At 48.4% G+C, this 24,088-nt stretch overlaps 1 protein-coding gene across 3 annotated transcripts in view; it reads left to right on the plus strand.

The window, feature by feature from the left end:
- Positions 1-17,096: 17,096 nt before the first annotated feature.
- LOC143490392 (nuclear receptor corepressor 2-like) overlaps positions 17,097-24,088 on the plus strand; it is a 28,898-nt gene continuing 21,906 nt past the window's right edge. Inside the window, exon 1 of one of the 3 annotated variants that reach the window (XM_076989103.1) lies at positions 17,097-17,357. The gene's annotated coding sequence lies outside the window, so the exon portion shown is untranslated. Of the gene's footprint in view, positions 17,358-17,531; positions 17,978-24,088 lie in introns of those variants that run through there. The other 2 variants (XM_076989104.1, XM_076989106.1) reach the window with 2 other exon arrangements.

The following is a 24,088-nucleotide window of genomic DNA, read 5'->3' on the forward strand; positions in this document are numbered from 1 at the left end:
CTTTTAATGGAGTTTCTAACATTAACACTGCAAATATTTATGTGGTGGTGGTAGTAAGAAAACGTACCAAACCAGCATGTCAGATTCGACCAATCACAGTGTTCTTGTATTGTCTGTTAATTTATTTAGTGCCAGCGTGTCTCAGCCGTTTTATGCGCCTGTAAAAGTTCTTGGTATGAATGTGACTCCCAACTCTGAATCACTTCATTGTGGTTTCTCCCCACATGGAATCAGTCTGTTCTGGTTAACATGCGGGTTGTGTCAGCTATTTTTCTGCAGCGTGATTACGTAATTCGACATCGCAGCCGGGGGTGGAGGTTAGCCCTGAGGAACTCCACACACACACGAAGCTTCGCCGAACACTAAAGGCTCCTTTATGCTTCCATGAGTCACAAATACACATCGTACCAGCCGCATAGCTGTTGGCATTATGGGAAAACAAAACACACTGCCTAAATGTGGAGGCGCTGGTGTGTGTCTGACGGGGGTAACGGGATGATGGGCACCTGGCGTCAGAAACGGGATGAGGTGGTGGTGAAGTCCCGCCCACGGGCCTGGCAGGACGGCAGTGGTGTTCCTCCAGGGAAGTCCCGCCCACAGGCCTGGCAGGACCCTCTCTGCTGCGGGTTTCTTCTATAAGGACCACACGATCCTGCGACACAGGGCCGCCTGGCTCCCATTTCCTGTCCTGTTTCATTTCGGGGGTGTAGTGCCGTCCTCCTTCCTGTGTATTTCAAACATTTCTAACGTGAGCAGATGACGAACAGGAACATTTTGTAATAACTCGTGCGTGGGTATTTCGTCGTCGTCGTCGTCACTGCAGTTTGTTTGACATTCTGGCAGCACCTCCAGCCTGCTCCGGTGCGTTTGGGTTTTCCACGTGACGCGCGGCACCGCCGGAGCAGAATTGCACATCTAGATCTTCCGCCCGTTCTTTCTTCTCCTCGAACCCTGGCTGGCACAGGCCCCTGTAGGGCGGGCTTTGGCGCCCGCGGCTATTTTTAAACCCGGTGTAGCTTGTTTCCTGAGGGAAGGCGGCGGTGGCCGAGTCTCCTGTACCAGAGCCCCTCGCCGCGGATCCACGGAAACAGGCGCCACGGCGACGAGCACCTCTGGGACGGGAAGGTTCGGGGGGTGCAGCTACCGCTGAATGAAGGAGGAGAGTGAGGAGTGTGAGTGTGTGGGAGACACCTGGCTGGGGAGTGAAGGAGTGACACACAGATAAAGGAAGCTAATGTTTAACCCAACTGCATCTGCGTGTGAAGCCAGTAGCATATATAACGTGTGTGTGTGTGTGTGTGTGTGTGTGTGAGGACTATTTTTGGCAGCCGTCACCATTATGCGCACCACGCTGTCTACAACAGCCCCTCTGACGCACATGCATGTGCACACACATTTGCCAAAAGGAGGTGAAAGGTTAGGAGGCCCTCCTTATCCTACCCTCCCTCTCTGGGAGCCCTTTTCATGTGTGTGTGTGTGTGTGTGTGTGTGTGTGTGTGTGTGTGTGTGAGAGAGAGAGAGAGAGAGCAGTAGGATGTTATTTATTGGACATGCTTCAAATCTCCTGGAGCCTCTTCACTCTCTCTGACAGGCCCACTGATCTTGTTCTGATACGACCCTGCCTACTGTTTAGTGTGTGTGTCCGTGTGTGTGTGTGTGTGTGTGTCTGGGTAAGGGGGCGAGCAGACTCATTTTGCCAGTCTGTTTCGTAACGTGATTATTGGAGCAGACTGAGTCCCCTCTCTCTCAGCCTGGGAGAGAGAGGGGGGAGAGGGGGGAGAGGGGGGGAGAGGTGGGGGAGGGGAGAGAGAGGGGGGAGGGGAGAGACGTGGGGGAGGGGAGAGGAGAGGTGGGGGGAGGGGAGAGAGAAGGGGGGGGGGAGAAGAGAGAGGTGGGGGAGGGGAGAGAGGGGGGGGGGGAGAGGGGGGGAGGGAAGAGAGAGGTGGGGGGAGGGGGGGGAGAGGTGGGGAGGGGAGAGAGAGGGGGGAGGGGAGAGACGTGGGGGAGGGGAGAGAGAGGGGGGAGGGAAGAGAGAGGTGGGGGAGGGGAGAGGGGAGAGGGGGGGAGAGGGGGGGGGAGGGGAGAGAGAGGGGGAGAGGGGAGAGGGGGGGGAGAGGGGGGGGAGAGGGGGGAGAGGTGGGGGAGGGGAGAGAGAGGGGAGAGGGGAGAGGGGGGGGAGAGGGGGGAGAGGTGGGGGAGGGGAGAGAGGGGGGGGGGAGGGGAGAGACGTGGGGGAGGGGGAGAGGGGGAGAGAGGGGGGGGAGGTGGGGGAGGGGAGAGAGAGGGGGGGGAGAGGGGGGGAGGGAGAGAGAGGTGGGGGGGGAGGGGGAGAGAGAGGGGGGAGAGGTGGGGGAGGGGAGAGAGAGGGGGGGAGAGGGGAGAGGGGGGGGAGAGGTGGGGGAGGGGAGAGAGAGGGGGGGAGGGGAGAGACGTGGGGGAGGGGGAGAGAGAGGGGGGGGGGGGGAGGTGGGGAGGGGAGAGAGGGGGGGGAGAGGGGGGAGGGGAAGAGAGGAGGTGGGGGAGGGGGAGAGAGAGGGGGGGGGAGAGGGGAGAGGGGGGGGAGGGGGAGGGGAGAGAGAGGGGGGGGAGAGGGGGGAGGGAAGAGAGGAGGTGGGGGAGGGGAGAGAGAGGGGGGGGAGAGGGGGGGAGGGGAGGGAGAGACGTGGGGGAGGAAGAGAGAGGTGGGGGAGGGGAGAGGGGAGAGGGGGGGGAGAGGGGGGAGAGGTGGGGGGGGGGGGAGAGGGGGGAGAGGTGGGGGAGGGGAGAGAGAGGGGAGAGGGGAGAGGGGGGGGAGAGGTGGGGGAGGGGAGAGGAGAGAGAGGGAGAGGGGAGAGGGGGGGGGAGAGGTGGGGGAGGGGGATGAGAGAGGGGAGAGGGGAGAGGGGAGAGGGGGGGAGAGAGGGGGGGAGAGGTGGGGGAGGGGAGGAGGAGAGGGGAGAGAACACTTGAGCATTAACCAGACAGTCCACTACGGCACCTGTTGAGCCACACTTACCAGTCTTCCTGTCATGATTCACACACACACACACACACCGTCCACCATGACAGTCTTAGTGCTGTGTGTTATCATGGTGAAGCTGTATGGTTTGAATACAAGCACACAATAAGACACATGCTTCTCCGAGATGGGAGGGAGGGAGAGAAGGAGAGAGAGGGAAGGAAAGAGGGATGGGGGAGAGAGAGAGAAATGGGGAGAGAGAGAGAAAGAGGTTCTGGGCTGGTTCTTTCACAGGTGTGAAGGAAATGTGCAACTACTGTATGTACTATAAACTGCATAGTTACTGTCCACAGCAGAGCAGTGTTGGGGCGTTCTGTGTCTCTGCTTACAGGGCAGTTTATTATTAGCAGTTCTTCTGTGTGTGTGTGTGTGTGTGTGTGTGTGTGTGTGTGTGTGTGTGTGTGTGTGAGAGAGAGAGAGAGTACAACTGCAGGGAAATGGATCCAATGTCATTTGTCATTGTGTAATACTAAAAACCCCAGAGCTTAGTGATAGCCCAGTCCCTGTCTGACCCAGGAGAGAATACCACTGGAGCAGGAGTATTCATTACAGCTTTTGCCCTGGGTCCTCTCTCTCTGTCTCTGTCTGTGTGTCTCGCTCTCTCTCTCTCTCTCTCTCTCTCTCTCACACACACACACACACAGTTCACATTTTGTGAATGTGTATTTATACCTGCAAACAAACACGCTGTTTACCACACTGTAGAGAGCTCTGAGGGCTGAAGGCTCTCCGTGCAAACACACACACACACTGTGTGCTGTCACACGTGCCGGGGGGGGGGACAGGGTCAGAGGTTATCGCCTCATCACCTCCGCACAGCCTGAGTCTCTACACGTGTTATTTCAGCTCTCCAAAGCAGGCGATTACAGGTTACTGCAGTTTAAGGGCTGGTACAGGTTACTAGCACTGCTCCTGGTTGCTACAGTTACAGAGGTTAATATAGGCTACCCAATGGTTGTCAAGGCAACTATAGGTTGCCATGAGCTCTAGGGGTTTCCAGTTAGACAGTGGAGAGGCGCTGATTGGATCTCATTCTGAGAGGATCACCTACAGAGGCAGCAGCTGGATTCATTCCCCACCTCAGCGCTAACGCTGTGTCAGATGTGCGTTTAAGTGCTGTCACTGGCTCAGAAGAAAGAGGCATTACTGCCACGCACAGATACCCCGTTACGCCAGGGGCGACAGGACTTCAAATCTTTCCCTCGCCTCTGAAAAGCTTTAAACATTGCTAACATGACGGAGACCACAAACAGCCTGTAGACGACACGCAGGATCGTGTCAGATGGGATGATGAGAACATCTACAGTGCACTATACATAACATATACAAAACAAAGTATATACCATACACCAGAACATACACAATGCAATGTGCAATGCTTCGAACACAGCTCAACATTTACAACACACTGTGTACAAGACACAAGGCACCAGACATACACAACTGTCACAATTTATCATACATACACACCCTCTACACACAAACACTATCCCCATGCAGTTCACTGTTGGAAAATTAAAAGTCATATTGTTTAAAAACCTGTCTTTATATGTCAGCTGAATGTGTGTGTGAGGGCCAAATCACTCCTGGGGAGTAAAAGTGTGTGTGTGGTGAGGTGTTATTGATTCAGTAATGGCTGTCCCAGACCAGCGTCCTTCTGATGAACTGCACACTGAGGATGAGGAGGGAAGAGAAAGGAGGATGGGTGATGAAAGAAGGGATGGAGAGACGGCAGGATGGCATATGGCTCGGGTCATGCTCACTTCTCACTACAGGAGCAGAGAGTCAGTGGATCACAGTCAGTGGATCACAGTCTGTGGATCTTACCAGAGGGTATGGGTAGATGTACAGACAATGGCACAGCCATTGTGTCAGTGTGTCACTATGATACCCTGTGACTGGCTCAGACGTTCGTGTGTGTGTGTGTGTGTGTGTGTGACTGAAAGAGACTCATTAATCCACAATGTCATTATGATAGTTGAATGGGGTCTGACTATGATTAATACTGAGAGAAATACCACTGGGGGAGGGGTCACATTTACTGTGTTAATCACCACTGACCTTTACCCTCCGTGTGTGTGTGTGTGTGTGTGTGTGGTGTGTGTGTGTGTGTGTGTGTGTGTGTGTGTGTGTGTGTGTGTGTGTGTGTGTGTGTGTGTGTGTGAGTGACTACTGACCTATAACCCCTTCTGAGGAAATGCAGGAGAATAGCTTCATTATGCATACTAGACTGAGCAGCTTTCATTAGGGAGAGAGGGACACCAAGTGTGTGTGTGTGTGTGTGTGTGTGTGTGTGTGTGTGTGTGTGTGTGTGAGGGAGGAAGAGAAAAGACCCCTCAGTGTTTAGTGCAATAATACAAATACAAATCAGTATAAAAACTCATGGTATGGGAGGCCATGAAACAGTTGTGCCCATACACACACATGGGAGGTGTGTGTGTGTGTGTCCCAGTCGGACGTGCCCTGAACGCCTCACCAGTGAAGGTCCCAGGTGTCCAGATGCCCGAACCACCTCAAGTGGCTCGTCTCTACATGGAGGGGCAGCTCCATCTGCTCCGAGCCTCTCTCGGATGGCCAAGCTCCTCCCCTTATCTATAAACTCCTCCCCTTCTATTTAAACTCCTCCCCTTATCTCCAAGGGAGAGCCCAGACGCCCTGCAGAGGAAACTCATTTCAGCCGCTTGTATTCGCCATCTCATTTTGTTTCGCCCAGAGCTCGTGATGATAGGTGACAGTCTAAACGCAGATAAATACAGTAAATCAAGAGCTCAGCTCTCTCTCCACCACAACGGTCCGGTACAGCGGCCGCAACACTGAAGACGCGGCGCCGGTCCGCCCGTCCACCTCCCGCTCCACCCTAGCCTCACTCGTGAAGAAGAACCCCAGATACTGGAACTCCCGACCCGGAGACGCCAACCCACCCCTGTATATATTTATATTTGCTTACAGTTCTCATTGAATACGGATCAGTTCCCAAAAGTGAAGCAATCCTGCACCAGTTCAGTTCCAGATCCACTCTCTGGTTACTACGGTCCCTATGAGTTGTCTTGTATGGCAGTGTGAGTTCTCTAAGATTTTGGTGGGACTGAGAGTAATCCTTCCTTAGTGACTTTGACCGTCGTATCACCAGATTTCCACGCTGATATTTACGATTGTAAAGGCCTCTTCTCACCTCATACTGACGAGCACGCTGTATACATGCTAATATCTGCCTTCCTGATATGGTGCACTGACTTCCAGTCAATAATAATACTTTGCACTCAATAATACTGCTTTACACACAGCTGGCCACACGTACATGCAAGCACAGTTAAACCGTGTGTACACGCCAGTGAATGAGTGTGCGAGTGTGAATGCAAGTTATCACACACAAATGTGAGTGAATATGTGTGTAGAAGTAGTGTGCACTTCACTGACGGTGCCCTAAACAGCCTTCCATTCACCTTTCATGTGTTTGGCCCTGAGGGTCCTTTCAAGACGTGTGCACTTCACTCACTCACTCACGCTTCAGCCACTCTCTGCATGTTGTTTGCCTTTCTCTATTAAACATCTTCCTCCTGGCCTCTTCTTTAGTCTTAGAGATTAGAGAGATTTCTGAAGAGGAGATTCTTCTCCTCAGTTCACCTCAGGGCCAAACGGCAGCTTCTATATCGCTCTACTCTTTCTGCTTCTCCCTCCCTTCTCTTCCTCTCCTCTCTCCCTCCCCCTCTGCCCCCCCTGCCGCCTTCTCTACCCCGCCTCTTTGTCTCTCCCTCTCTCTCTCCCTCTCTCCCTCTCTTTCTCTCTCTCTCTCTCTCCCTCTCTCTCTCCCTCTCTCCCTCTCTCTCTCTCTCTCTCTCTCTCTCTCTCCCCTTCTCTGGCTTGCTCCCTTCCTCTAACTCCACATTTCTCTCTCACACTGATTCTCTGAAGACGTGATGGCTTGGTTGACAACATTGCCACAGCATCAGAAGTACATCAGAAGCAAAACTGTACCTGATACAATCATGCCAAGTCATATGCTTGACTGTATCAGGTACAATTTTGCCAGTAATTAAAGTTTGGAACAGCACATGCTCTGTGGAAATAATAATGTTTTTAGGTTAATGATCACAATAATGGTTTTATAGACAGAAATAACCAAATAAGAGTAGAAGTTAAAATGTTGACAAACTAGATGAACAAAAACAGTAATAATAGTAAATCTATAGCAGGAAATAGATCATTATTATATATAGTGAGAGGTGTGGTTGGTGTACTAGTGTAGTGTTTCTTTCCTCTCCCTCTACCTCTTCCCACTTCTCCCTCTCTCTCTCTCTCTCTCTCTCTCTCTCTCTCTCTCGTTTTCCAACCTCTTTTTGGAAGGTGTTAGTCAGAGTGACTGTAGAAGACAACCCTCCAGATACCCCCGTGAGGGACGGCAGACACACACACACACTTCACTGCATGGCCGCTTCACGTCTGAAGTTTCACGTCTGAATGTTTGCCGCCTGTTCGGTTACATTTTGTTTTTTGCTACATGTGAATGATTTCAGTGCAAGAATTCATAACGAGATTCACACTGACATAGAATTCCAATACACACCCCACCCACGCACATATGTACACACACACACACACACACACCACACACACACACACACACACACACACACGTACATTCACATGCTGTATATTTGCTCGGTCATTTGAGCTGCAGATGACTGTCTGTCTTGCCTGTTTTGCCCTGCAAAAAATCTTTAAATCTTTAAACTATCTATTGTAAATATCAAACTCTTTCATATTATAATATTTTTAAACTTCTGTCTAGATTTGTTTTTGTTGTTTTAAATAAGTATAATGAGTAATATTGGCAAATATTATTTCAAGATAACAAAAGGAAAAGTTGATAATGTAGACTATTCAAGACTGCCCAGAGCAGTTCTGTTTTGTCTGTTTTGGGCTGTTCAGTTTTGTATTGTTTGTGCTGTTCTGTTTTTCCGAGACTGTGTTGTTCCTGTGTTGCTCTGCTGTTTGTTCTGTCCTGAGCTGTTCAGTTCTGTTTTGTGTTGTGCTGTTCCATTCTGGTGTGTCTGTTCTGGACTGTTCCCTTCTGGTTTTCGTGTTCCGTCTGTTCTAGGCTGTTCAGTTTTTCTTGTGCTGTGCTGTTCAGTTCTTTTGTCTGTTGTAGGCTGTTCCCTTCTGGTTTGCCTGTTCTGTTCATGTTCTGTTTAGTCTTTTCTGTGTTGTTCATATTCTGTTTTGTTTATTCTGGGCTGTTCGGTGCAGTTTTGTTTGTTCTGACTTGTGAATATTCCCAGAGTCACCGAAGCCCTCCTGTCAGTCAGTGGCAAAATAAATCTGCAGCCCAGCAACCGTAATCCTCACAGGGCAGTTTTCGTATTCACCCCACGACAACCTCCTGGCACCTCAAATGTATGTTGAGAAACACCCTGCCCTTTATGACACCACAGCTTTTTCCTGCTCGAAGCTCGATGCTTATCAAGTGCTACATGCTACAAATAGCATTTAAAAATGCACACGCCACCTTAGGCCATATTTTAGGCACAGAGACAGACACAGATAAGGCCTCCACAGTTCGTATCTGCGTCTACATCACCTCATGCTGTTCCACTAGTTTGATAGCTGGATGTGCTCGAGGAAAGACGGCGTGAAAGAAGCAACACCTAAATGGATCTCCCTCCCTCTCTCTGTCTCTGTATGTATCCATCTGTCTTTATCAGTCTCTCAGATAAATGTTGCAAATCATTATGCTTGAACACACTGCATTCATTCACGGTTTATTGTAGTCACCCCCCCCCCCCCCATCATCATCCTCTGCACAAGTCTGTATTTCTTCTGCGTTCCACAACCATCCCACGACCTTATAAAGCATTCTGCTCTTCCCAGGTCTGTCCCTCTCTCTCTCTCTCTCTCTTTCTCTCTCTCTCTCTCTCTCCTCGTTTTCCGGTTGAGTTGTAGGCCGAACCCCTTATGGATTTCTTCAGCGTAGCTGCATGAGTAAAGACCCCCGAGTGTGGGGGAGGGGGGCCCACAGACGTATCCCGCCAAAACAACACACCTCGGCATGCCGAGGTCTCACTGGAGCAAAGTGGTAATGGTTGGAACTGGAGTATGAAGCCCAGAAAGGCACTTTGTTATTAACTGAACAAGCGTTTAAGTTTGACCCATAATCGCTCACTCCTTTGGAGTGTAGCACTTTCGTCTGAAAACCGCATATTAAGTGGGCTTAGATATTTAGAACTAATGTCAAAACGTCCCTCCTGCCATCTCTTTACGTTATATTACAGCATGGTGTGGTATGTTTTCTTATCAATTCCTATGATAATGCATCATGTGGTTAACCTGCGGTCCTGTTGTGCCATATGGTGTCATTTCATATTGGGTCTCTTCACTGACAGAGGAACGCCTGTGAGTACATAATGTGGGGGACATATGTGGACAGGACTACCCAGTCAGAAGTGCTGCCAATGTCATTGATTTAAGTTACAAAAGAAGTCAGTAAACACATAAGACGAGTATCATTGCGGAGAAGCTGACAAGTTCACACAGGAGAAATGTGTGGGGGAAAAAAGATGTTCAAAAGAACACTTCGAATGAAACATGACTCATCCGCGAGGAGCCGCAGCAAGACGTTCATCAGACGTTCGTCAGACGTTCGTCAGACGTTCGTCAGACGTTCTAGCCTGACTGTGCACCTTCATCAGTGGAACCACAGTCCCATCCCATGAACATTCCACTATTAGATTAGATCAATTCAAAAGCAATCAAAAGCAGTTCAACAATAAGATAATTCATCAGGATATTGCATGAGAATTATTGCATAATTCTGCAGTTTTAAGGAATTCCCAGTATGGCCTTCAGGACTAATACGTGTCCTACTCCGTTTCTTAACTCGGAGAAGGTGAGTCACTAACACTCAGGACTCTGCTCGTCTCTGTCCATCTGTCTGCGTGTCTATCTGTTTGTCTCACACACACACAAACCCACGCACACAACACACATGCAAAGACAGAGACAAGGGAAATTGCAGGAGGGTGCTTTGTAATGTAAAGCAATCTGTCTTTATTATCTTTTCTGGTTGTGTGTGTGTGTGTGTGTGTGTGTGTGTGTGTGTGTGTGTGTGTGTGTGTGTGTGTGTGTGTGTGTGTGTGTGTGTGTGTGTGTGTGTGTGTGTGTGTGTGTGTGTTTGTGTGCTGCAGGGAGATGTGATATGAGAGAAGTAGACCCATAGGGGTACTAAACCATGATGATTTATTTCTCTTTCAGCTGAGACACAGGTTTTAAATACTCTCTCTCTCTCTCTCTCTCTCTCTCTCTCATCCACACACACACACAGACACACACACACACACATATATATATATATGATATATAAAACTCGGAGTGACGCTGATTTCCTGTCCAATTTCCCTGCAATGGTAATGGCAAATCAGGAAGGGAGACACAATGGGTTTAAATGTAGGACACAGAGACGTGTGTGTTTACACACACTGAGGAGACATACTGTGTGCAGAGTATGTCGGATGTGTTCGGTTCACAGCACCGAAAAGAGACAGACAGAGGGAGAACCAGAGAGGGATGGAGAGAGGAAAGGACAGAGAAACAGAAGAAAGAGAGAGAGAGAGAAATGTAATGTAAAGGCAGGGAGAGAGCTATGCTTCTACAGGGTGAAGGGACACAATCAGAATAAATCAGTGAAAAGGCCTGAGCCCCTGACTCCCAGAGCTTAACCATTTCATTAGCTTTATTTATCACCCTGCATATCTCCCCCCCTCTCCCCCCTCTCTCCCTGTCTCTCTCTCTCTCTCTCTCTGCTACTCTCTCTCCTCATCCCACCCTCTAATACCCTCTACAACCTTTCTCATCCTCCGGCGTTTCTTCCTCCCATCTCTTCCTCATGCCATATAAGACCCTCTATAACATCTTTCTTTTTTCCTCTTCCCGCTCTCCCTCTCCCACACCCTCTATTCCACCACTCTCTCTATCTCACCCTTTCAGTGTTTCTCTCTTCCTCTTTTTCCTTCATGTTCTCCAAGTCAGACGTGAGTTCTTCACAGAGTTCCCCGCACCAGTCAATGACCTGGAGCGGCGCTTTGTAGACGCAGCATACAGCAGAGCCTGGACCGCCCGGGGTCACCGCCCGGGGTCACCGCCCGGGGTCACCGCCCGGGGTCACCGCCCGGGACCCTGCTGAGACTCTCCCACTGGCGCGCGGATATTTATTACAGCCTCAAACAGATCACGGCCCAGCAACCCAACATCATCTACACGCTCGTCAGGCCCACTTATGAAAAGAGGGAACTTCATCCATCAGGAGACATTAAAGCCACGTCCTGGTCTCGCCCACTTGGGGCCGGACGCTGACTCCCGGTCCAGCTGGAGTTATGGTTCATGTGTGATCCTCTTAATGCCTTCCCTCTGATGGATGTTCTTGTCCTAATCCAAAGAGCTCTCCTCTCTCCTCTCCTCCCCCCAGCCCTGCTGCAGGTCCAGTCAGGAGAACGTCCCGTGTGTGTCCTCTCCCCCGGATCCGTGGTGAGCGCAGCTGGAGCAAGAACAGAGAGTTCTCAAATGTGCTTATAGTTTCTTAGATGCATGTAGTGAAAGGTATCAGTGTGTGTAGTCGCGCTGTGTGTGTGTGAGTGAGTGAATGTGTGAGTGTGTGCTTGTACACGTGCATGTGTTGGTGGGGAAATGTGAAAGGATTAAGCTTATGGAAGTACAAAGCTGTAATGACATTTTTAGTGTGTGTGTGTGTGACAGAGAGAGAGAGAGAGAGAGAGAGAGAGAGAGAGAGATGAGCTGCTATTTCTATGTCATTACAACTCACATTTGTGCTGACCCAGAGCCAGTATGGTTCTTGGACATGAAGGAGTTGTCTTGACCATTGTCATCTGCAGGTCTGTTGTGTTGAGAGATCTCTGAGCGTGGGCACTTGAAAGGACGACCAGCAGCTCAGATCTGGAGGGAGAGATGGAGTGAGTGAGGGAGGGAGAGATGGAGTGAGGGAGGGAGGGAGAGATGGAGTGAGTGAGGGAGGGAGAGATGGAGTGAGGGAGGGAGGGAGAGATGGAGTGAGTGAGGGAGGGAGAGATGGAGTGAGTGAGGGAGGGAGAGATGGAGTGAGTGAGGGAGGGAGAGATGGAGTGAGGGAGGGAGGGAGAGATGGAGTGAGGGAGGGAGGGAGAGATGGAGTGAGGGAGGGAGGGAGAGATGGAGTGAGTGAGGGAGGGAGAGATGGAGTGAGGGAGGGAGGGAGAGATGGAGTGAGTGAGGGAGGGAGAGATGGAGTGAGGGAGGGAGGGAGAGATGGAGTGAGTGAGGGAGGGAGAGATGGAGTGAGGGAGGGAGGGAGAGATGGAGTGAGGGAGGGAGGGAGAGATGGAGTGAGTGAGGGAGGGAGAGAAAGAACTGGACAAGTTCCAACAGTGGGCAGACACCAGAATATGGGCTGGAATGTCAAATATGCAGGCACGCAATGGAGCCATCTGTGTGCGCCTGGCCCAAGGACACAGGGTGTGTGTTAGGGCGTATGTGTGAAGTGGGGTGTGAACTAGCACATCAGAACACACTACTGCCAATAAATCATGGTGCATTAGTCTGCTATTGTGTAATACATAATACAAAGCGTGAAAATACCCAGACCTGTGATGGTGCAATTTTCAGCTATTTAAATTTAAATAAAGATTTTGGAGTCCATTTACACCAACTATTTGCTTAAGGGTTTTATGAGTCCATAAATAGACTTTGTAAATTATGTATATTTGTCTGTGTTTTGGGGATGGGGGGGGGGGGGGGGGGGGTGTATGAGTGGGTATGTGACAGTGTTTGTTGATATGATTCATTGTGTTAATTTGTGTCTGAGTGTAGGTGTGTATATGGATTTGGATATGAGCTGTGATTTGTGTGTACGTCTGGATATGAGTCATTCTGTGCGTGCGTGTGCGTGCGTGTGCATATGTGTGTGTGTGCTTGTGCATGCATGCGTGTATGCATGAGTGTGTGTGTGTGTGTGTCTGTGTGTGTGTGTGTGTGTGTGTGTGACTGAAGACACTGGGCCCTAAGGATAAGCTTCTATTATGTACAGGCCAGTGATAAAACAGGAGAACTGATCTCCTCCAGTGCTCAACACACCCGTATACACATTTCCCAACCAAAGTTTGTTGTGTGTGCATCTGTAGGTGTGTGGGGGTGGGGTGTATATGTGTGCATGTGTACATATATGTGTGTGTGTGTGTGTGTGTGTGTGTGTGTGTGTGTGTGTGTGTGTGTGTGTGTGTGTGTGTGAGTGTGTGTGTGTGAGTGTGTGTATGTCTTTTTTTGTGTCCATCACCTAAACTAAATTTTCTCTTGCTTCCTTCCCTACATTTTTGTGCATTCGTATACTCATTCTCTCTCTCTCGCTCTGTCTCTCTCTCTCTCTCTCTCTCTGTGTCTGTCCCTCTCTCTGTCTGTCTCTCTCTCTCTCTTTCTCTCTGTCTCTCTCTCTCTGTCTCTCTCTCTCTCGCTCTGTCTCTCTCTCTGTGTCTCTCTCTCTCTCTGCCTGTGCATGTAGGAACAGGGAGCTGTATTGTGGTTATATATAGCGTACACACTAGCAGACTCTGTTTCACTGTGACCTTTCATCTGTGTTCCAGTTCCTTTGTCTTTCATGTTCATGTGTAATCACAAGTGGGGACTTGTTTTCCACTGCTCTGATTGGCTGTCATTTTCTCAATCAGAAAGCACAAAGACAATCCAGTCGTTTTCAATTCTGTTTACACCTTTCCATCTGCAATGACAGAAGCTTAATTTGCACGACACAAAAAATACAACCAACTTGAATTGTGCAAATAGACAGTCCAATAAAGCATGCATGTCTTTCGGTGAACAGGCCGTTGAACACGAGTTTGTCCTGATCGTTCTGAAGCTTTCGTCTAGCAGAAAGGCTGAAGACATGTGCGATGTGCAGATTTGTCCTGTGTGAAGTATCCCGCCCCTGAGAGGAAGCTGCGTTTAGAGGAGCGACTCCAACAAAGCAGATCCAAGCTCCCCGCGGCCGTGGTGACACGTCGTAAAAACCTCATACTGGTTCATGGTGATGGTTATGAGAGGGGACAGAAACAACCGTTCTACAAGCCATGTGAACAGAGAAAACGTTGAACAGAAGCATGGCGCTGTCACCATACCTGTGAGCAGTCGTGTGTCGAGCTGATATTGAAGAGGAAGGCATCTTAATCCTCCCTTTTATCTCCTGAATCAAACCGTTCTGTCTTAAATAAGGCCTGTCTCCTTGCCCTGGACATCCTGAGTATGCAGAACTGTTTGTGAGACGTGTCCCGGAGTCTGAGCAGGTTTTCTCTGCGGTCAATGTTTCATGTTGCTGCTCGTCCCTGTTGATGGAGCCTCATTGATCTGAACTCCACTAACTGCTCCCTTCCACAATGACACCAATTTAGGGGCTTCAGGACCAATAGCTTTAGAGTTTTGCTTGCAAGAGGTCCTGCAGGAACAGGACTTTGATGCTGACATAGGTGTGTGACACACACACTCACACACACATATATAATCAGTGGAAAAAAGATGGCTAAAAATGGCTAAAATAATATCATTATCATAATTATAGAATCGTCTCACTCTCTTTCTTTCATTTTCTTTCAGGCTGTCTTTTATACACCTTCATACAGAACTTTTCTAGATACGGATAAACATCCAGTTGCCTTAATCCTTCTGATTCTGCCATCAGAATGACCTCTTTGGCTTGCTGGTCATCCGAAAGCATATGAGGTGATTTCCAGAGGAAGTCTGGGGGGTTGTGGGTAGACTCAGCCAGGGGAACTGAGTGACAATCAAGTGTCTCACAAACAAAACCAGCACAACAAGTAAACTGTTCTTGTGAAAGTGCCCACACACATATACACACTCTCTCTCTCTCTTTCTCTCTCTCTCACTCACTCTCTCTCTCACACACACACACACACACACACACACACACACACACACACACACTGTGCTGTAAAAACTTCAAGTTTATTGGACCATTGTTGGGGTGGGGGTGACACTTAAGCTTCCCAGGAGCCCTGAAAAAGAATAAACAGCTGGCTTACCTCGTGGTGGATGAGAGCGGAAGGGTGGAACACTGAGGCAACGGGGCAAATGCAGAACAGAAAGAAAAACAGCGAAAGATAAACAAATCCGTCTGACATCACAGAACAGATGGGAGACAGAAATGTAGGTCAAGTCCAGCCTGGCTCCAGTGCCTCTGTTTTAAGACGGTTAGAGAAGAGACAGAGAAGGTAAAGGTACGTCTCTGCTCCTCTAGGCCGTTCTCTGTGCCCTCTGTACACATGCCTCCCTGCAGCCTATCTGTGGCTGGAGGAGCTATCTGTGGCTGGAGGAACTATCTGTGGCTGGAGGAACTGTAGCATCACAAACCCTCATAAACGCGCTGATAAGAAGCCCACATCCCCTAAGGCACACTGGGTAATGAAGGATTGAGGACACAGAGTCTCAGTGAGGAGATTTTTATTTATTTATTTATTGCCAGCTTTTTGAAGGTTACTTTAATACTCATCCATCATAAATGTCAGCACACAAATCCTCCCCCCTTTCTTTCTTTCTCTCTCTCTCTCTCTCTCTCTCACATGCACACACACACACACACATTATGATTACTGCCTTGGGGCTCAGATATAATATTGCTCTTTCTCAAAACACCAACCAGTCAGATTGCCTCTCACACTGATCGCATTATTCTGGCTTTGAAGTAGCGCGGGTGCCTGTGAATGCACTATGTGCAGAAACAAACTTGCTGATGTTCAGAAACATCACCGGCGTGCAGCACACAGATCAAGCACACAGCAGCTATCGCAGCCCCCACCCCCACAGAGCACCAACCGCTTCCTTTGACCTACAGCGTCCAATGGTACTCATTAAAGGAGACTTTATGAATGATTAATCACTCTGCTTCAGCAGTGGCTGTGTGTCAGATCAGGGCCATGGGTGGCTGGCTCTGGTTTGGCCCAGCGGTGTAGGGGAGGGTTCGAACCATTACACAGAGCACAGGTCAGGCGGTGAGAGCCCGCCGGGCCCTGCTAGGATCTCCTCTCTGCCGTCCCTCAATGCTGAAACACTGTAGCCACAGCTTGGGGCTCCACATGCTTCAAACAAGACAGCTGGGGATGGCCTGAGGGACTGGGCGCATGCTCCACTTCTGTTGTCTGCAGTGTAGAGTGTGTGTGTGTGTGTGTGTGTGTGTGTGTGTGTGTGTGTGTGTGTGCGTGCGTGTGTGTGTGTGTGTGTGTGTGTGTGTGTGTGTGTGTGTGTGTTAGAAGTGGGCACTTTCACAGGAATATTTTTAAGCTAGTTTGTGAGACTCTCATCATTCAGCTTGTGTGTCTGCACTGTAACACTAGAGTTCAGGTATTTTTACTGATTGTCTTGCTGTGTGGATGATGTTTATGAGAGCTCTTGCTGTAGAGATTGTGTTTATGAGAGCTCTTGTCTGCTACATCGGAACAAGAACGATATAAAGGACTCACACCATGTCCTTATATTTGCCATTTCACAGCCTATAAAATTTGTCAATAAAACTGACAAAGGAGGAAACCGTGCAATGTGTAACTTAGTATAAATTGGTTGGTCTTAAAATTCCAGTATAAACCACAATTATTATGTCAGTAAAAATAATTTGCGTAGTATTCCGTTACATTCATAGTAAATTTCAACAAATGACTTCGCCTACATTTACCTATAATAGTTTACAAGAAAGGTTACTCAGTGTTGTGGTGTGACTTGTACAGTCATACAGACTATAACCTATTCTATAACTTATTTTATATCGTGCTGGCCCTTTAAACGACGAAATAAATATACTTGATGTACAGACGCTTGCAAATTAGTGAGCCCTGAAGCAGCATCGACATAAAAAAAAACCACTCGGGTGCATTAGTTTATTTTTTTAATTTTCATGTTTTAATTTTAAATTTTAAATGTTTATTTTCGACGTTTTATATTTGTATTTGCTGCACAGTTTGAAAAAGATGGAAAACGTGCCAGAAATATATCCCGTTCCCAACTACATCTGGCCGGAGGCGGAGGCTGGAGGCGAGTGGGCGCGAGCTCGAGTGAAAAATAGGCGAGAAAGCGCGAGAGCGTAGGGCGCGAGCTCCGTAGGACGTACGGAGGGAGCCGCCGCTCGAGAGAGGCGGTCCGGTTATTCACTCAGACGCGAAGCTCGGCGACAGCTCAGTGGACGGGGCGAGACCGATGAGGACGAAGACACTTTTGTATGTGGATTAAAAGTGGATTTTTTTTACTTATTTCAAAACAAAAACAAAATAAAACACCCAAATAAACTACAAAAAGTCCGGCAGCGTCAGACCTGGACGGTTGGAAGGTAAGAGCGCGAGCCGAACAGTTTTCTCCGCGCGCGCCGTTTAGGCTAAGCTAGCGCGAGGGTTCGGCGCGGCTAACGGGCGCTAGCTCGAACCGCGGGATGACTCGTGTTGTCGCGTCTTGGGTTACACACACACACACAGTTTCGCAATCGAGAATGGCTTCACAATGCGGAAACCCAAGCTCGCCACAGCTCGGCTACCTTAGCTAGCTGGTTAGCTGCCCTCAGGAGCGCCGCTAGCTGCTGTGAGCTGCCCACTGTAGCTAGCTGCTAGCGGCTCGCGCAGGCGACGACAATGGGGGGCTCGTGTGCGCGCGCGACCACGGCGCGAGACTCCCGCCTAATCGCCTCGTATCCCCGTTAAAACGCGTCTATCCGCCCGTGCTGAAGTACGCGGGTCCGTTGGGCCCGCCGACCCGTTCACGTCGCGCTACGGTCTTGGTTAAACGCCGACGGACGTGTGCTAGCTTAGCCCGCTCGGCTAACTGGTGTCGCCGGATTTCGGTTCGTTTTCGTTGCGCCGTGGCAGACAAGAGGGAGGAAAACGCAACAAGAAGCGGTGAGGTGTGTGGCGTGAACGGTAGCGACGCTCATCTTTACCGGTTTACCTCCGTGAACAGGTACGGCGAGTCTGCTGGCTAGTTATGATACAGTACCGTGTCAGCCGGACGTCAATATAACAGTTTTACTGTGCTTTACCGTGAATAATGTGGCCAGAAAGGTGAGATAGGTCGGGTTAGCTAACGTCAACCTAGCAGATCACCTCAGGCCACATCCGCTCAGGTGTGCTGCTGGTTATTATTTATGTTGCCCTCCAGTATACGCCACCTACTTGTGTTTCCAATTTTGTTATAAATCGCTGTATGGTTAGTTAGACTTGTTACTGCGTTACTGTGAATGGACACGTCCTCGTGACTGATGTAACTTAATAAAGATGTGTTATTGTGAGATGTATGTGCTGTATGTAGTAATAATAATAATAGCTAGGTTGCATTGCTATTCCCTTTAGTGTAACTGTTTGAGAAATCAAATCCATGTCGCCATTGTAGCTGGTTTGCTCGTGTAGTTACGTAATGAAACGTGAGCTGGAGGGTAATGCTTCACGAGTCAATACATCACCTTACTGCTCCTCATCCAGTGCCTAAGGTCGCATGATTGTGTGTGTGTTTGTGTGTGTGTGTGTGTGTGTGTGTGTTCCCAGCTCCTCTTCTTTGAGCAGGTTTAGAAACATAACATTTGTTTTGGAAGCTGACAACGCGAGAGTGAGTTTGTATTGACTTTTGTTGTTGTTGTTATTGAATGTCTCGGATTTGTATTGGTATGCTGGTAGTATTGTCAGTGCCGTCCTGACATACTTCACCCGATAACAAGGAAGCGTAATACATTCACATACCGGGTCATGCCGATAGCGCTTACTTGCTGCGTTCAGGGATAAATGCATCGCAGGCAGATGCTTGCAAAGGCGACTGATTTGCGCACGAAAACTGCAAGAATTTGAAAAATGGAACAGATGTAACCCAGTCCGTGAGTGTAATTGGAGGCGAGGCCCCGTGGAGGCTTTGCCCTGCTGGGCTGCATTCTTTCCCACTGCACTTGAGGAAGTGAAGGAAGGCCAGTGTCCCCACACAGGGCCTGCACGCACGCGACGCCCGCTCTCCGAACTGGACGTGTTCGAGCTCCTTGCGGATGCCGGCATCCCTGGAATCGGCATATTTGTCTCGATGTTGTGTGTCTGCTCCAAATCTACCCCTCTGCACTACGTGTTCCGCATTAGTCTTTCTTTCTTCCAGCAGAGCCCGGAGATGAGCGGTTAACGGCACACGAGGTGGCGTTTTGAGCCTGGCCTTGTGGAATGTTTAGACTACACTCCTGCATTTATCAGTGAATGTTCTAAAACCCCTTGGGCTTGTGCCAGCACTAGAACTCCACCAGTGTCTGCAGCTGTGAACATCACGGCAGTCCTCCTGTTTAGTTTAAGTTGAGCAATTGCCTTGCCTTAGATGAACTTGGCATGGTTTCAAGTTAAATTCAGAGAGAAGATGATAAAAAGCATTCTCTGATTTTTCACTCAGCGGTCCCGTGTTTTTTGTTTGATAAGTGCAGAACACGTTTTGGGGGGGAAACGAAATCTCTACCAGTGACACTGTACACCATGGTAAAATGAAACCAGTGACACTGTACACCATGGTAAAATGAAACCAGTGACACTGTACACCATGGTAAAATGAAACCAGTGACACTGTACACCATGGTAAAATGAAACCAGTGTCATGGTACACCATGGTAAAATGAAACCAGTGACACTGTACACCACGGTAAAACGAAACCAGTGACACTGTACACCACGGTAAAACGAAACCAGTACCAGTGTCGCGGTACACCACGGTATAACGAAACCGGTACCAGTGTCGCGGTACACCACGGTAAAATTAAACCGGGACCAGTGTCGCGGTACACCATGGTAAAATTAAACCGGTACCAGTGTTGTGGTACACCATGGTAAAATTAAACCGGTACCAGTGTTGTGGTACACCACGGACAGTGTTACAGTTTCAAATTTTCTTTATTTTTAAAATCAAAATCAACTCATGAAAAAACACATTAAATGGTATTCAGCATCAACCAAATTAGCAGGAGTCCCCCCAGAGACAGGCATAAGTGCAGCATAGTTTGCTTTGTGTCTGTGAAAACATGGCAGAAGGCAGTGACCCCACTGTGGAGATTCTTCAGCCTTCTAAGAGGACTAAGTTAGAAGTGTGGTGGTAAGACTTGGGAATGGTGGAATATCTCCTCAGTTGTCACTTGAACCTGCTAATAGCTCGTCACTAATGTAAACTGAGGTGTTCGGTGCTACATACTCTTGTGAAAACAATATACATTATTACAGTTGGAGCTTTCCTCCACTCCAGATCTGAATGTCATTTTAAGAATGAATTGTGTATGTATGTATTTGCATATTCTTAAAACTCAACATTATTTAGACCTGTTTGTTTCCTTTTTCTTTAGGGTAATTACAATTCCATTATTTCTACTCTTCTGAAATTCAGTAAATAGTTGAATTATGAAGTCTTGAGTCAGTTAGCCTACTTTGCTGCCATGGAGAACCGAACATTGGAAAACACTATTTAATTTGCTCTCTTCAGTATTATCTTGATATTCTGAAATGACCTACACATTATCCTATTATACCAAGAGAAGCCCAGCCAACTCCTCTCTTCCCTTTGCGGTGCATTTGTAATGAATAACGCAGTCTTAGCGTACGCCCTCGGAAAATCACATCTTCCTCACAAATGTATTTAAGAGACTGGAGCCATTCATGCACTTTGCTTTAGAGTGATTTTGTAGCTACTCTACATTTCATAATTTTGTCCTAATTTTAACTATAGATTCCAGCTAGAGCTGGAAGATAAAACGATCTCTAATCCAAATTGTGATAAAATTTGTTGGTAATGACGATAAGCTTTTGACATTTCTACTCAATAAGGATTGATGTTACAGCTCATAACACATCAGAAATAAACGCGACAACTGTCTGTCAGTTATGGCTTGCCACGTTAACGTGCACGCCTGTTTCCCACCACAAAGCATTGCTTGAGCTACCAACCGTGGACAAAGCTCTGAAAACCTTTGAAAAAACATCACCCAAACCAGCGAGTATCTCGAAAGTTAAATTGAGCTTGTGATCTCCTCCAAAGCTGAGGAAATTGTTGACAAAAACATTTACCGTAGCATCGGTCACATGGAAGTGGTTTGGATATCTGAAAAGCGAGGATGCACAGATTTAGCACAAACAACATATGCTAAAGATGTTGGTGCAGATTGACATGGGGAACACAGCAGGTCTCTTCCATCAGCTGACAAGGTGCCGTCCCAGTCACCATAACCAGAGTGAGACCATCTGGCTCATATTGGTCCATCCAGCACTTGTGTGACAGCACCCAAGCAACAACTGTAGCGTGGCGTCTTGGGGCAACAAGTGTAGCGTGGCGTCTTGGGGCAACAAGTGTAGCGTGGCGTCTTGGGGCAACAAGTGTAGCGTGGCGTCTTGGGGCAACAAGTGTAGCGTGGCGTCTTGGGGCAACAAGTGTAGCGTGGCGTCTTGGGGCAACAAGTGTAGCGTGGCGTCTTGGGGCAACAAGTGTAGCGTGGCGTCTTGGGGCAACAAGTGTAGCGTGGCGTCTTGGGACCGTTACCCCGTACGAAACGCAGGTCAACGTGGGCAAGAGGGCAACAAGCACAGTTTCAGTAATGTAACAAATGAACGTGCGCGGTTCCCGGTACAGAAACGCGGGGTGCCCGGTACAGAAACGCGGGGTGCCCGGTACAGAAACGCGGGGTGCCTGGTACAGAAACGCGCGGTGGGTTTCCACTTAGCACTTTTTACTCAGATCTAGATCTTAAAACCTTTTAGAAAAGTGAAACTAGTTCATAGTTGTTATATAAATAATAAACATTTAAGGCAGAAATGGCATGTTTCCACAGTTAAATGTTTATATTCTTTTCCAAATCTAATGAACCCCCTGGTGCCCTTCAGCATCAGCTATTAGTTGTATACTATTCATGCTGGTAGCATAATAAAACTATGTATTGTGATAAAGATCTGTATTGATCAATATGAAAAAAATCCATATTGCCCAGCTCTACGCCCTAACCGACATACGTCGTTAATTTGGAACCCCACAGTCAGGTTGTAAATGTGTACTAGAAGAACACTGTAATCCTGTAACACTGTTATTGCAGCTACTTTCACCATCTTACAATTCATTTGTATTTCTATAATCTGTATCCTCAAATGCAATACAGAAGGGTGTGTGCGTACATGTCTGTGATGGTAATATTAATTAGCAGTAGTACTGCTATAATAGCAATACTATAACAGTACTTTGTGAAGATTTTCAGCAAATTTTAACGCCAACACAATAATGCTGATAACTGATAATTTTTGTCATTGTAATGATATTATATGTTCATGCTGATTCATCTCTAGGCTGCCATGTGCAGGGACTGCAGATTGTTAAGGGCGCGTGAGCATGACTGCACACCCAGCAAATGCTCTCCACAGAGATACTGCAGGTTCCCCATCATTTAGGGAGCATGTAGATTCTGTACCAACACCACAGTCACCATGTGCCTACCCATAATCCCTTTTCCCCTGTAATGAATCCCTGGGGGACGGAGATGTGACTGCCTGTATTTGATTGGCTACGTTAGTCTAATACTGTTCGTTCAGCAGTAAATCTGAGATGTGTTTAGAGGCACGTGTGGATGCTGCGTGTGGTTAAATCATGGTTTACTCTGGGCTCGGGGCAATTATCTCATTTAATGAATTGATTTTGTTGGTCTGTTTTTGACCTGGCAGACCTGTGCAGGTTCTGGTGTTGTAATGCATTGGCGGTTGAGTTCTGGAGCTCCAGGTCTCTGTAGATGGACCGTGTTTTGGAGGCGAGCGTGGGAGCTCAGTGTAACGGCTAACAGAAGTGCTGTTGTGTTGAAAGAGCAGCAGACCTGTGACCTACATCCAGGCATATTCCTCCTTCACTTTCATTGGCTGGCTTATCCAGTAGCCCTGTTGAAAAAAAAAATCTGACAGGAGCATTGCGCCGTCTTCCATGACTGTGCTTCAAGGAGCGCACATGCAGCAGAGTGAACTCATCTCAGCACTTTTCCTGCATTAGCATTTCAGTAGCGTGGCATCTCATGGGTATCGTTTCATAGTGTGGGCTGTCTTTATGTCGACCGCCGTGTTGACTCCCCACCACAGGAGAAATGAAGAGTGTAAATGACCTTTAACATATAATCTATAAAGGTCAGTCGGTTTCATTAGCTTTGATAAAGAACTTGTTTCTGTAGTTTTCCTTGGAATGTGTGGAAACGAATCTGATTTCAGTCCCTAGACTAATACCTTTTGCTCCATATCTGCCGGTTTGATGGTTTACGGAGCCGTGCTGGCCGTGAGGGAGGCTGAGCGTTCTGTGTTTAAACGCTCTCTCTGTGCCGAGTGTTCTCTGTGTTTAAACGCTCTCTCTGTGCCGAGCGTTCTCTGTGTTTAAATGCTCTCTCTGTGCCGAGCGTTCTCTGTGTTTAAACGCTCTCTCTGTGCCGAGCGTTCTCTGTGTTTAAATGCTCTCTCTGTGCCGAGCGTTCTCTGTGTTTAAATGCTCTCTCTGTGCCGAGCGTTCTCTGTGTTTAAACGCTCTCTCTCTGCTGAGTGTTCTCTGTGTTTAAACGCTCTCTCTCTGCCGAGTGTTCTCTGTGTTTAAACGCTCTCTCTCTGCCGAGTGTTCTCTGTGTTTAAACGCTCTCTCTGTGCCGAGTGTTCTCTGTGTTTAAACGCTCTCTCTGTGCCGAGTGTTCTCTGGCCCAGTCAATTTCAACTCTGTGCCGTGATTCTGTTCTGTTGGGTCTGTGTGACTGTGTTCTGTGGCATGTCTGCAGAACTAGAGGCCTCAGTCTCTGTAAAAGGTTCAGGCAAATTGGTTGCAAATTCCATTTAGAGTACTTGCCCAATGGTCCTGGGCTGGTGCGTGCGTGCCCGCCCGCCCGCCCGCCCATTGCATCGTGGTGGGTTATTTTGTGCCATGTATGTCCATTTGAAGGTCATCTGAACTGCATGGCTGATGGGGCATTTGGCATTAGTGTATGTGGCTGTTGTGACTAGTTGTTGGCACAGGCTGCCCTTTGCTGCCTGCTGAGCATGGTTATTTCATTTCTGGGTGTGCGCGTGGGCGTCG

The sequence above is a fragment of the Brachyhypopomus gauderio genome, unplaced genomic scaffold, assembly GCF_052324685.1.
Source record: "Brachyhypopomus gauderio isolate BG-103 unplaced genomic scaffold, BGAUD_0.2 sc65, whole genome shotgun sequence".
NCBI lineage: Eukaryota > Metazoa > Chordata > Actinopteri > Gymnotiformes > Hypopomidae > Brachyhypopomus > Brachyhypopomus gauderio.